Consider the following 15,632-nt stretch of genomic DNA (forward strand, 5'->3'; position numbering starts at 1 on the left):
TTGGTAAGCCAGTAGTGTGGAGCGACTTTAAAAGGGCAATAAGCACAACTGTTCCTTCTTAAAGGGGCAATGCAAGGAGGCAGCTGTTCTTAATACTGCTCTGGTCCTTTTTATCTCTTTCTCACAGTTCCTTTTTCTTCGAAAAGCTGTGACCACAAGATTTTAATTATGTAATTAATGAATTTGCAGGAGGAAAGGCAAGGTAGGTTCATTTCTAAGGAGAAGAGCGGAATGAGTTAAGCCAAATAAGGCCTGGAATCAGAAGTGCTAATTGCAGCTGAGGGAAATGCTGGGCAATTAGTATCATAGACAGCTGAATCACTGCCAGATTCTCCTCCCCCACTAGCCAGAGTGAGAGATAAGCTTCAGCAGAGACTTACAACAGAGAGTTCTGAGTATCGCATGAATAACCCACAGGAACATCAAGTCGACCAGCCCAGAGTTTTAACAGGATGGAATGTTTCTAGGAATTAAATTATTGTTGCTGCTATATAATTTGTACTCGGAGGCTTGGAAGCTTGTGGAAGCAACAAGTCAATTCCCTGGCTTGTGTCCATGCTCCTGCTTGTCTTGAACCTTGCTCTCTTGACCCTTGGCTTTCGGAGTCTGATTTCTGGTTATGGTTTGTGTTTTGGCTTTGACAATTTTCCATCTGTTTTGTATCTCCCAGACTTCTGCCCTTAGACTGGCTTATTGGACTTTTGCTTGCTGAATCCCCTGGGAACGTGACAAAGAGAATACTTTCCTCCTCTGTTGCTATTGGGTATTTTTCTAAGATTTTCTTTCTCTTCCTACTTCTGTTTGTGATACTTGCCTAAGTAAACTCAAGAGATTCATGTGGGTGGTCCTGATCTACTCCATTAATTTCTTGGGATTTTAACTCTACTCTGTGGCTGCTGCCTAAATGTACAAATGCTGGTCCACTTTGTATTTACAAAAATGTTCAGTGTCAGTACAACACCCCTAGACACAAGATATTTAAACAACAAGTTTTCAAGTTGACACAAGATATGCTAAACATTGCTACAATGTCCAAACACAGTGAGTGCAAAAGGCAAAATGCTACATATACATAGAGAGAAGTGACTACCAAAAATTGCAGGAAGTTCTCTCATGTACTGTACAGACAAGGCCTTGCTAAGAAAGTCTGCAAGTTGAAGAGTGCTTGGAAGCAACATATAATTTCAGAGTTTTAGACTAATGAAATGAAAGCTTCTTCAGAATGTGAACTCCAAAATGGGTCATTGGACAAAAGCTGCTCTCAATCACATTTTCATTGTAAGAACGTTGTTCCAGTGAGAAACTAAATCCAAAGATTAACAGGCTGAAACACTCTTAAGACTTGCATGAAAAGGTCACAATGACTGTCTTTGGATGCACAGAGCAGGAAAGCAACCACATATACTTCCTGTGGTGTCTTCACTCACTATCGTTCATCAAGCTTCCCAATAATATAAAAAAGGGAAACTTGGGATTTAAATGCAGAAATCATATCTGGGGCACTTCATATGAACTGTTGTCTTTGGGTGAAAAGTCTGCTTTTCTACTGTTGTTAGTGCTAGCCTTAAGGGTGTTGTGAAAGGAGCTTAGAGAGGTACAGAAAGTGTGGTGCCCGTCTTGTGACCACGATGACAAGTTAACACCACTGTAGAGACACTACTGCAAAGATCATATTTCACACTTGAGTAGCAAGTCATGCTGTTCTGAGGATAAAAGAAATCAGAAACTTCAGTAGCAGTTTTGCTTTGCAGTTAGAAAAAATGTGGTATATGAGGAAAATAAATAAATAAATGAACAGTTACACCCAATTTTTATCTGGACAGGGTATCTTTACCCTATCAAGCTGCATTTGGGATTTCTGAATGAGAGCTAAGTGCTCACGCTTTCATGTTCCTTCTCTATATCTATTAGAATCAAAGCAAGCATGCTCTGTTTTTCAAGAGACATACTTTTAGCTACTGGTTGAAAGGTACAATGTGTGTCTTTGCTTCAGGTGAATGAACCAAATTAAACTTTGGAACAAAAGGAAAAACAAGACAAAATGGAGGAACAGTCTTTTCTGTTTAGGGGAAGACAGCAGTGTATGGTCCAACACGTTCTTAACCTTTGAAAAACAATATTGTTTACAATGAAAAGCCCAAGGTCCACATTGCCCGTTGCCTTTTAGTCATTGTATCTTCTTTAGGGAAATAGATAGATGAATGTGTCTCAAAATGCCTTACCTTCTGTACAGTAAATTCCCTTCTCCTATTCTCTTTGAAATTTATTATTTGAGAGTTGAACACCTGTGCCATACAGCATGATGAAATGCTGAAGGGGGGGGGCGGCTGGTTCCAGAAGCGAAGGTGAACTGTCAGATAGATTCCTTCCTTCACTGGATAGAAATTCATTGCTTTGACTTGCATTGCCTGTCATTTCTTTGCATCGCCCAACTAGTAGATATTGGAATAGAAAATCTAAATTCTTCTAAGGTACAAAATCCTGCCCTCCCCATTTATTTAAATCACTTATTTGGAGATATTCATACATATTTATATTTACATTCATGACCCCAAATTAAAAAGATTTAAGGAAGTGAGCTGATGAAGATAGACTTTATTTAGGAAAAGTTGTAATTTCATGTAGGAATGTACTCTGTTCACACATTATCCATGCTTCCTTTGCATAAATCCACAAGAGGAAGTGAGAGAGTGTGGCAGCCCATTCACTGATGTTCAAGGCACCACTAGTTGCATCCCCAGTCTTTCAACATCTGCACATTTCTGGTAGATGTCTGTAAAAAGGAACCTACTTACATTGAAATGAATGTGTGACAGTAAACCATGCCCGTGGGGGTCTCCATCAAATGAGCTGCCTTTGAAAATTAAACTGGAGATTAAAAAAACTAATGTTTTCTCACCCGCCCACCATGCATCCCATAGAAAAACTATGGACAAAAATGCATAAGCACCTTTTCCATTAAGAAAATCTGCATAGAATTGACACAGAACAAAATGGACAAGGCAGTAAGATTTTGGAAAAGGTACTATTAAGACAGTCTTGTAGTATTCTTACAGTTTTGTGTGACATCCATTTAAGCAATATCTTGACCAATTATACTATGCTGTAATATATTTTTAATACTGCAAGCTGCCTTGGATCCATTATGAGAAAAGTGGCATATAAATCTTTTAAACAACCAAACAATTCAAGATGTGGTGGGAACCAGGCAGATGAACCATTATTTTATCATTATTGTTCTGAACGTCCAATTAAATGATCTTTTAGACCTCATTCTAACCATAAAGTTTTATGATCTTCCCAATAACACTGAATTAGACCACACTTTGTAGATGGGAAACTGAAAAGCAATGGTTTATCAGCCAATGAATTTGTGGTTGAACTCCAGGGCTGAAGTCCACTAACCTGCTTGAAGCATTCAATAAATTTAACTTCAGAAGACAGCCAAAGAGCCCGAAAAACCCACAACAACCATTATCTCTAATAATTTGCAAAAACACTCCCTCTGCAAATAAATCCAGTACTTCCTACATGCTGGGAACAGTTTTATGACCCACCCACCCCATAAAGCCCAGAGAGGGAACCATCCCTCTTAAGTTGAAAGAAAACTCTTCCCCTAGTAAACACCCTAGGTAATCCACTGAGGAGATCCATTGGCCAACTAAAATGGCTCTTGGGAGAGCTGCACTGTGTTGCCAGAAGTTGAGGCAACTGCACTTTGAAGTTTGTAGGGCTCAAACGGGGCCACAGAGAGCCCAACACATTTACTTAGTCTCAATTAATTGATGGAATCACTCCTTCTGAGAGCAAACTCAGTACAGTGGTGCCCCGTATAGCGAGGTTAATCCGTTCCGGATTAACCTTCGCTATACAAAAACATCGCTGTGCGGGTAAGGAAAGCCTATTGGAACGCATTAAACTTAGTTTAATGCGTTCCAATAAGCGTCCAAACTTCCCCCTCCAGCGATGTTTTCGCGTCCGGCAGCCATTTTGGAGCCGCCGATCAGCTGATCGGCGGCTCCAAAATGGCCACCGGATGACCCGAAATGGCCCCTATCAGTGTTTTCGCCCCCTCCCCTTGCTTACGGAGGTCGCAAAAACGCTGCGGGGGGGATTTCGGGCCATCCGCGGCCATTTTAATGGCCGCGGATGACCCGAAATGCCCCCCCGCAGCGTTTTCGCGACCTCCGTAAGCAAGGGGAGGGCGCAAAAACACTGATAGGGGCCATTTCGGGTCATGCGGCGGCCATTTTGGAGCCGCCGATCAGCTGTTCGGCGGCTCCAAAATGGCCGCCGGACGCCCCAATCGTCGCAAAGCGAGTGCGGCGATTGGGGCAGATTCGTATAGCGATCCCCAAAAAGGGATCGCTATACGGATTCTTCGTTAAACGGTGCGCTCGTTAAGCGAGGCACCACTGTATTGGTAATCTATTCCAGATTTTAGTCAGTACTTTATGAGAATCATCCAAGGTGCTGAATTTATTTTGGGGATCATGGTCAGAGCCTTAGCCAGCTCCCAGTCTCATTTCGCCTCCCCCATCCCAATTTTTTAAACCAACTGTTCTACAAAAGACACTGCCAAATTCATTGCCACCTGCCTTTTCCAGTGGTGGCCCCTTTGGGTTTAGATGTATTGCAGCATAATAGCTTTGTATATATCAAAATGAGCTCCTACCATCACTGAAAGATTTATACTTCAAGGATGGAAGGGAAGCATACAGGATCTGTTATTCAATGGGCAGATAATCTCCCTATTTGGGCTATACGTGAAAACCCATTTTACAGATGCCAGCTCTTTTGAAGACTTGTGATCAGCTGGTATTAATGTATCTGCCTCATTCCTAATTACATTTTTTATATTTTCCCTGTTTGTCCTATTGAATCCTCCAGTGACCTATGGAGTGCTAAAATTATCCATGTTAAATACTGCACACAGCTCACATGGCTTTTTAAAAAGTATGTTGTAGCTCCTAAAATCATACAGGAGTAGCAATTTACCTTTACTTGTTGGGATATCAATTTCTGTGGAGGGGACAGGATAATCTGATGGTGCTGGAGTGTGATAATAGCATTGGTGGGATGGGGTGAGGGATATCATATGCCTCCCCAGAGCTATACTTTGGTCAACACTGCTTTACTCTCCTCCCTACAACTCCATGGTTGCTCTTCACCATTTGCATAGGGGAAGAAATCCAAAATGTTTTATTTGAGGAAAGAGTTGTGGTGAATATTTCTGTTCCTAATGCTTGCCTTCTGAACAGGAATCCTGTCAGGACATGCCTCTGTCTTCTGGGTCCACCCAGAGTTATTCAAAGAATGTGAAGGTATTCTCCTGCCAAATCTGTTCCTTCAGTTATTGTAACAGGCATTTCACTACCTTGTTTTCTAAATCCCAGTGAATACTATTTTATGCATGTTTTAGTAAGCATATCAGTGTTCTCCTCCTCCTCAACTCTCCTTAATATGCAGGAATGTACTTCAGACTGATATTTTGTGAACATCTGCATAAACTAGGAGGGTAGCACTCCATTTGAAAATATTTACTGTTATTCTGAAAGTAATTATATCTAAGTTTCAGTTGACATTTTCCACTTCTTACAGCTTTTTCAGATAATGTTAGGCTGTGACTGGGCCTAGAAAAAGCTCACATGAAGGACAGAATACAGACATACAAACCAATAAAAGCCTAGGAACAAGTGGGGCAGCATTTTTCAGTTCTAGTTATTTCATTTGAATGTGACGGTATTTTGTGCTTTTCCATTACCTCAGTAGTACTGGGTTCATTTGAGAGGACAATAGGACTCAAGAACAAGGTTTGTTCTGACTTACCAGTGGGACCAGTAACTGGCAACATGAGTGGAATTTCTTATGATTATGAGTAGAGGGACATTTTTTTTCATTTCCCTTGAACTTTGTTGCAAAATATTAGCATTACTTCATATGTACATGGCTGACGACGTTATGAGCCATGAGCTTTTATCGCAAATTAAAAGTATAAATTTCCTCCCAACTAGTTCCAAGGCTTTCTAGGGATTCCTTTCATCACAGACTTTGGTGCCCCCAGAATAGGGGGAGCCCTTAATTTCCCAAAATTGTGACTACCAGTCCCACTACTGGGACCAGAGGCAGCCATTTTGGGACACTGAAGGCTTTCCTTGTCTTGTCTTTTAGCCTCCAAAATCTTCCTCAGGATGAAAAGAATCCCTAGGAAGCCTTGGAACTGGGGAGGAGGTGGCAGTGGGTGGAATGGGAACTTTTAATTAGTGATGAAAGATCATGACTGATGATATATATTATCAGCCTTGTTTCATGTAAAGCTACACCAATAGGATTTAAATGTTTCTTGTAGAAACATTTATTTGCATGCTTGAACAATTATTTAATGATTAAATGAGTACAGAAAGAACTAAGAGCAAAAAGAAAATGCAATTGGAGAGATGCAAGAAAAATGACACAGATACTTCCACGTCTCAACTCAAGGGCTGCCTGACTTCCCGCCATTTTCAGAGATGTCTTGCAGAGGGATGAGAGGACCATAGATTAAAAGTATTCCTCAGTCTATTCTCCATCTATTACAGACTTATCTTACCCTCCATGGCCATTGGAGTACCAGCAGTGAAGGAGGGACAGTAGTTAAGGGTCCCAGACATGTGTGCATAAAAAGTTGCACATGCATAATGAGGAAACTTCCCAAAGCAGGTCTTCTACCCACTAGCCATTTTCTCTGCCTGTAAAAAAGGAAGTCTGCCATTTTATATTACCACTCAGCTGTCTCCTCAGAGACTTTGGGCTTCCTCCCTGAGGCCCATTGTGGAGTTTCTTAGAGCTATCCTGCCTCCTTTGCTAGTACAGACATTTTCTTCCACCTTGTTCTTATGGCTTCAGCAATAACATCTGCATAAAAACCACCCATTTTAATGAAAGATAGTATAAATGTACATTATGTTTGCTTATTAGAACCATTACTCCTTATTGCTGGAACCTGTATAACTCTCAGAACCGCAATTTGCATTACATTGTGATTTTACCAACCTCTCTTATATACTCATTTTCAGAATTATTATTCTGTCTTCTAATACAGTGTAGGTGTTTAAAAATCAGAAGAGAGTAATCAGAAAGTTACGTAAGTCATGGTTCTTATTAACTAGTATTAACAGCCTCCAAAAGAGGTTTATTTCAATGGGGTAGGTACAGCTGGAAAGAAATGAACAGACAGATGGAGAAAAGAGGAGAAAAGCTATTTCCAGTGATTCTGCCAGTGAAATCTCATAGGAAAGGAGCAATTATTGTGCTTTTAAGAAAGGGATGACCTGATAGTGGAACAAGGATGCTAGAAGTTGGGAGCCATTTGCAGTGCTGCTCCACCGTAACGTAGCTTGTATTCATCACAAGTAGCTAAAAGAAATAAGTGAACTTTTTAGTTTTGTTCACTTTTAATAAGAATTTTCTAAAATATAGAGGCATCTTCATGTTTGGGCTGGAAGATGTTTGAGATCCTAAAAGAAGTGAATGTGAGAGAAACCCCTATGCTCATAACTCTTTTCAATTTTGAATCTTTGTGTATCCAACTGTGTTAATACTGGATTAGAGTTACTATCTCTCTTTTTTTCCAGATCTTTTTCAGATCTTTTACACACATATATGGCATCTCATAAGCAAGTGCAACAAGTTCCTCTTCATATAAATATAGAATTTGGCCAGTGTAGATGGAAGAGGGGAAGACCATGTGGTACAATGGACAAAGTGACAGAGTGGGACTCAGAAGACTTGGATTCAAATCCTCACTCAGCCATGGAAACGTACTGGAATAGCTCTGATAAAACTATTCTTGTGTACTTTGAAAACTCTATTAGGGTTGCTGTAAGCTGAATGTAACTTGATGGCACAAAACAAAACAAAAGAAAAACTTAAAAGATAAAGGAAAGATTTATTTCAGTTTACGATAATTTCCCTTAATTCTATGATGCCTGAAAGACAGGAGGATATATTTATACGTAGATCCCATCAACCTCATTCCACATGTCATTGTGCAACAAATGAAGAAAAGGAATGGTAAAAAAAAGGTGGGGGGATACTCAAAGAATGTACAAGTGCTCATGAAGAAACCAGATGAAAAATGACAAGAAGGGAAAACATTACAAAACAATACATCTCCAAAGGCCTAAATCCCCCACGATCACTGCCATAGTAAGAAATTATTCTTAGTTATTTCAGAGGAAGAGTATGGGACATTTCAATGTATGGTCAAGCAGTGCTTCATTACTTTAGAACAGTGATGGTGAACCTTTTTGAGCCCGAGTGCCCAAACTGCAACACAAAATCAACTTCTTTGTTTTGAAGTGCCAACACTGCAATTAAAACCTGAATGCTGAGGTTTCGTTTAGAAAAAAACAAGTGCTCCTGCACTGCATGGGTTAAATGCTTGGTTTCCCCCCCCCCCCCCCATGGGCAGTATTAACAAACAAATAAATACTTACTGGTCCTCCAATCCCCCATTAGGCTAGACCAGTAATGGTCACTATTGCACCCCTCTGCTGGACTCCACCAGAGGGGAGTGCCAACATCTGGGATCTGAGGATGGGTAAGTATTTCTCTATGGCGACTTATGGCTCGTGTACCCACATGCCATAGGTTTACCATCACTGCTTTAGAGTCTGATACACTGGGGATGCCATTTTATATGATGGTGTGCTGAGGGTGTGCTGAAGATGTGCCAAGGCTGAGTTCAAATGCTCAAATTCACCTAAGTGTGAAACCAATTGACTCGAGAGGTGGGGAGTGCTCCAACACTGGAGGCATTCAAGAGAAATTTAGACAACCACCTGGCAGATATCCTTTGATTTGTATTCCTGCATCGAGTGGGGGGGGGGGTTGGATGTGATGGCCTTATAGGCTCCTTCCACTATTCAATGATTCTTTGATTCTTTGATCTCCATTCTTTCATCTGTATGTCAGAAAAAAGCCTTCGTACAGATTTACACATATGGAGATGAAATGGGTTTCTCACAAAGCGAAAAAATAAATCATCCTTTTTGGGGAAGGGACATTAACCACCTCATGGTTCAAGTATGTAGTGCTTCAGCCCCAAATTCTGGGTGAAGTCCCCACTCCCCACTGGACTGTGAGCCACTGTAGAAATAAAATGACATTAGCAGGGTCGAGCAACTGACAGGTTCAGCTTCTAATCTTTTGTCATGTTTTATGAAGGATACTTCACTAAGCTTTGTGGAAATTGTTGTGCTTTTGACTGTTGCTTTCTTGTTTGTAAAGCCGCCAGGCTATTTTAAACATCTTTGTGCTGATATTCATGCATTGAAACTTAGTAATTCCATGATTCCATAAAGGAAACAATGTCCTTCAGTTTTGAAAGACCTGAGATGGCCTGTTAATTACAAGATCTTCTGAATGCCACTAATTTGAAAGAATGTAATGGGTCACAAACAAGTTGACAGCTCATAACAACAGCAGTCCAGCTATCTTTCTGAATCTTTGCAGCTTTACAGCCTACCAATTCCTTTGGGATACGCACCATTTTCATACCAATTGCTCCAAAAAGCTCAGTGTGAGGGAAGAGGAAATTAATCATTCTCTTTTGCCCAACAGATTTGGGATTGCACTTTCACACAAACTCCTTCACTTAACCTTCTGGATCTTTGGAATCTTACTTAGCATGCTGTCTGTCATCTTTATAGCAATGGTCCACAATGAAACTAAACATGGCACTTTTTGGGCACCCTCTGAATGGAAAAGCTGCTTTTTCATCACCCTCCCCTAAAACTATTTGTCTGAAACTTGGCAGGTGTAATGTCCTCTGAAAGCGTTTCTAAGCCTTCAGATGTCATCCTGTTCTGAAAAAGAAAAGAAAGGTAAAACTTTTTTTGTATTTCCCAAGATAGTCAGTGGAAGAATTAGATCTTTTAGGTTTTGAAATCTTACTTTGGATTCAGGATCCTTGTCAAAATGGATTGGCTCCAGAATAGTCTAAGTAGCTCTGAATTGTATTCTGACAGGCATAATCAGGATCCAAACTGAAATTTCGGTAGAAAAATGTCCCTCGCCTCTGTTGTATGCCTTCCTGCTTCTCAAGACTGGGAATGTATTTGTTTACATAGCTTAAACTCCTGATATAGGTATTTAGAATACTACTACTCCTTCTTCTACTGCTAGTACAGCTCACCATGATCCTCATAATGAGACATGAGATATTTGTAGTCATATCCCAATTTGTATACAAATACAAATATCATCATCACAGATGCGTACAGAAACCAGACACTTCCTCCCAGAAGCAGCCAGTCCACTTACAGCTCTCCATGCAGCACACACAGCCATCATCATTTGCATGGTGCCAATCATGGAAGTAGCCAGGCCAGCACTTCCCCACTTCTTTGCACAGCTAGCCACTTTGCAGCTTAGTGGGGAGGTTCATTATCCTGCCTCCCTGCTGGAGTGGTTGGCTGCACGGAGAAGCAGGGAAGCACTGGCCATGCTTCTTCCCCAAACAGCTGATGTGATTGACATCAGCCATGTGTGCTGTGCAGAGAGCTGTAAATGGACCAGTTGGTTCTGGGGGGAGGGTCTGGCACCTGTGGTGCGGATATTCATATTCATATCCCTCAGAATGCAAATAGAAATATCCCATGTCTATTCATCATAATGGTGGCTGTGTTTGTATGTTTGAATGCAGTGCCCTGTGTGATTTGGATTATACGTTTACATTTTTTAGAAAAACATGAGTTAAAATCTACTGAAAGTGAAACAGTATTGTCAATATTATTTGAAATTGGGGTGATTAGGAAGTGAGCAACGTGCTTCCTTCATACGATAAGCTATAATTTGAACCAGATCTCACCAAACGATAAGGATAGTGGATAAAATATTCTGGCAGATTTCACCTCAAACAGAGAATGCCATGTCCAACATGATGGAAAGCAATGATATGCTAGCCCAAGGCACATCCCATGCTGATTAAGGAAAGTCAACCAGTACAATAATCAATACATTCTGTGAAGTGAATCAAATGAAAAACACAGGTTCAATTTGCTTTCCTTTTGAAAAGCCATCTTGAAAAAGAGTGCAGATGAAAGCCTAAATTGAAGGTGGGAATCCCAGTGAATACTCCAGGCTAGACATGGGGACCACTCACCATTTTGGTGAGTCAAAAGTGGACGACTCACAAAGCATGAAGTTGCCCCCATGAAGTGACAAATAGTGAAGTTATTCATCAATTTGGTGGGAGATTTAAAAAAAAAAACCCTGCCGCCCCCCCTGCTGCACCCCCACCAACATCCCCTTCCTATTTTTTTAAAAAAACATTCTGTCTACCTGCTGCCAATCAGCAGATCAGTGACTGATAGGCAGCCACCCCCACAGCCACCCATCCTGATAACCTATCCCCACTCCCTTTCTCTCCGTACCTTATCCCCACCAACACCCCCTTACCTCAATTACAACTGCCGAAGTCTCCACCTGGCCTCCCAGCCACAGCATGTAAAAAGGGAGATTGGTTGCCCTTTGCAAAGATGGCAGCTGTGGCTTCATTTAGGGTAGGGAAGCTGTAGCTGCCATCTTTGCAAAGGGCATCATGCATTCCCTTAGCCTGCCTTAAGAAAATCCAGGCAGTGGGGGTAGACTGTTGGGGTGGCTGGCTGTGGGGTGGTGATCAGCAGCCGGTAGGCAGGATGGGGGGGTTGTTTAGGGTTTTTTGTTGTTTGGTAATATGAAGGACAAATAAAGGATGAAGCTAATTTTGGTAATACAAAGGATGAAAGATGAATAAAAATGGGTAAATATTCATCCCTTCATATTCGTGGGGGGTCTCTGGAACCCACAAATATGAAGGGATGAATATTTAATGGATTGGCCATTTTTGCACTTTTCACTCCAGCATCTCTAAACTTGAGACACCAAATGTCACAGTGCTGCTTCTTTTAAGTGCCTTGTAGTAGTCTGCTATCAAAATTTGCCAGTCAGTGAGCATGCCTGTCTAAAACAGAGAAGTTGAATTGTTGTGTTTAGACATATGACTTTTGGATTTATTTCTTTTATACTACAGCTTCCAGAATTTGTCAGAAATTTCCCCAGGCAGAATACTGGTTGCTGCAACCAAAAATCCATGTCCCCAGAGGAGCTTTAGTGCACACGCACACGCACACACACACACACACACACACACACACACACACACACACACACACACACACACACACACACACACACACACACACACACACACACACACACACACACACACACACACACGTTTCTCCCACTGCTTTGCCAACCTAGCAGTTCGAAAGCATGCAAATGTGAGTAGATAAATAGGTACCACCTCGGTGGGAAGGTAAAATGGTGTTCCCTAGTCATGCTGGCCAGGTGACAATGGAAACTGTCTTTGGACAAGCGCTGGCTCTACGGCTTGAAAACGGGATGAGCGCCACCCCCTAGAGTCGGACAAGACTGGACTAAAAATGTCAAGGGAAGCTTTACCTTTACCTAAATTCAGTATGGCTGACCCTCTAGTTCCCTCCTCCATATTTTGGATGATAAAGTTGTCAGCCAGGCATGTCAGGAACCTGTTGGATCTCCCACTTGCTGCAGAGTTGGTTTCCGAGTTGATGCAGGTTTGACCTTAATATTCTTCCCCTGCCTTCCTCACCCAAAAAGACACATCATATGGGAAGTCTGTGTGGGCAAGAAATAAGGGAAAAGCACTCCTTCTGCTCAGCTTTCTCTTCCAAAGATCTCATCAGTCAACCTGCAAACAGTATTCAGACCCACCACAAAAATACAACAAATTTTATGGTCAGCAAAGGACAAAAGGGACCCCCTCACCACTGCAGGAGTATACCGGATACCTTGCAGTTGTGGCCAGGTATATATTGGAACCACAAAATGAAGCATCTACAGCAGAATCAAAGAACATGAGAGATACTGCAGACTAAAACAACCAGAAAAATCTGCAGTAGCTGAACATTCTCTGAAACAAACTGGACACGAAATTCTATTTCAAAATACTGAAATACTGGACAACACCAGCAATCATTACGTCAGACTGCACAGGGAAGCCATTGAAATCCACAAGCACCAGCACAGTTTCAACAAAAAAGAGGAAAGCGTGAAGCTCAACAAAACTTGTCTCCCAGCTCTCAAAAATACAGCGTGCAAAAGATCAATGAACTCTACCCAGCCACAAGGACAGGGGATCACTACACACAAAAGACCAGCTAATGACACCCATCAACCACAGTGACAGATAATCTCTTCTCCTTAGCACAACAATATACCCACAACAAGGCACACTAATCACTGCCTTCCCAAGCCAACTACACCAGAGCACAGAGTGCTGTCCTCTAAAGATGTTAGCCACAGAGACTGGCAAAACGGTAGGAAGAACAACCTTCAGAACACGGCCAAAGAGCCCAAAAACCCCACAACAACCATTAGATCCCGGCCGTGAAAGCCTTTGCGAATAAATGCTTATATTCATAGGTGATTGAAATGCAAAAGTAGGAAACAAAGTAGAACCAAATGTTTTTGGAAAATTTAGTTTAAGGGTTAGAACCAAGGTAAGAGATTGACTCACAGAGTTCTGTGAAGCCAACAATCTGTTTATCACAAACAGCCAAACAGATTGCTGTACATGTAGACATCCCCAGATGGGCAGTATAGAAATTAAATAGACTATATAACTGGAAGCAGGAGATGGAGAAGCTGTATTCTCTCTGCCAAAACAGTACCAGAAGCAGATTGTACATCAGAGTAAATTTGAAGAACACTAAAAGTCCTAGTGCCAAAATATAATTCAAACAAAATTTCTAATGAATATAAAGTCCACATAAAGAACATATTTACACTACTAAGCTCAACTGACTGTGAAACAGAAGAACTGAGGACTGAAACCAGAGAATCAGGGAAAAAATGTAATTTCTGTAATAAAAAAAGGAAAGAAAAATCCATGTGTTACTTGTGATCAAGACCAAGATCATCCACAGTACTGTATTTGTAATCAGATATAAAAACTGGACTGTGAAGAAACTAGACAGGAAAAAATGAATCATTTGAAATATGGTGCTGAAGTATTGATTTGCAGATACCCTGAAGTGCCAGATGGATGAGCACGTGGGTCCTAGAGCAGATCAAGCCTGAAGTTTCTCTGGAGGTAAAAATGATGAAATATTGAGGCTGTCATACTTTGGACACATCATGAGAAGATAGAATTCTTTGCAAAAGACAGTAATGCTGAGAAAAGTTGTAGACAGCAAGAAAAGAGGAATTATGAGATGAATTAAGTTTTCAGGAACTGAGCAGGGTCTTTTGGGGACAGGACATTTTGGAGGTCTCTTGTAAGTCAGAGGTGACTTGATGGCATGTAACAACAGCAGAATTTTCCCCTCACCCATGCTGTACCAATTGTTCAAGGCTGCTTAGATAAATCCAGTTAAACATATTTATAAAGATAAGTTCTACTTACAATCTATAAGATATGATCCAAGTGGGAAAAGGGAACAAGAAAACAATCTGACTTTATCCTAGAACAAACTACCTGTAATAAATGCTTGGAGAGTAGAAGCGTTCACAATAATTTGCTATTTTTTTTAAAAAAAAATGAGGCTTACATACTGTGTTCCAAGAAGATTTTTGGACATTCTCTTTTAGTGTGATAGAAACGAAACTGCTTTGGGGGGAAAAACTGAAAGCAGGAGAAAGTTGAGAGAAATTCTCATTAGTTTGTTTCAAGATTCTCATCCATACTTATGAGGTGGCTATGGATCTATGTAAAGGTCTTGATCTAAATCTTATTTATTATGTAGACTCCGAGGGCTCTATGCCTGGAACACTCCATATTGGAACTGGCATTCTCCAGCTTGCAGTTTATGTTGGAGAGCAGCTTGTTGAAAAATATGGGGCTTTATGATTAACACAGGACCCTAATGGATCTCCCTAATACAAGCAGCATTATAAGGGGGACCACACAGGGAGTACACCTTTCTCCATAAAATGAACATCAAACAAGATAGTGCTACTTGTCTTTCATTCCTCAGCATCTCTGTGGCAGTTGGGAGCTTCCCAAGCTTCCCAGGCTTCAGTTAAAGACTAGTGGAACGAAAAGGCATAAGGTAACTCCTCCCACAGGGCATTTTTGGGTCAGAAAAAGTGGGGAGGCAGCAGAGCTGTAGAATCATGAAGAACTGTGTAATACAAAGAACAAATGTAGCACCATTGGCCACCTTACAATGTTTGGCTAAGCTAAAAAAAAGAGCATGAAAAGGAATTCTAAAGCGTTGTGAGAGTGAAGCAGATAAATTGAAGTCTTTTTCATGTAGAAATAAAAACTTTTGAGAAATCAAATCGGTTTCACCTCTCTATTGCCCTCCCTCATCCTGTTGTTATATTTTGTTTGTCATGTGCTGTTAAGTTTCATCCCATTTACGGTGATCCTGACAGAATTTTTCAGATATGTGAGATATTTAAGGAGTGGATTTACCTGTGTGAACCGCCCCCCACTAGGTTTCCATGGCAAAGTGGGGATTTGGAACCAAGTCTCCTGAATCCTAGTATTTCACTCAATTCTCTATAGTAGCCATCCTCAGGCCTTTTTTTTTCCTTTTTTCTTTTTTTTGGCCCGACTG

Source organism: Pogona vitticeps, chromosome 1 (assembly GCF_051106095.1).
Source record: "Pogona vitticeps strain Pit_001003342236 chromosome 1, PviZW2.1, whole genome shotgun sequence".
Lineage (NCBI taxonomy): Eukaryota > Metazoa > Chordata > Lepidosauria > Squamata > Agamidae > Pogona > Pogona vitticeps.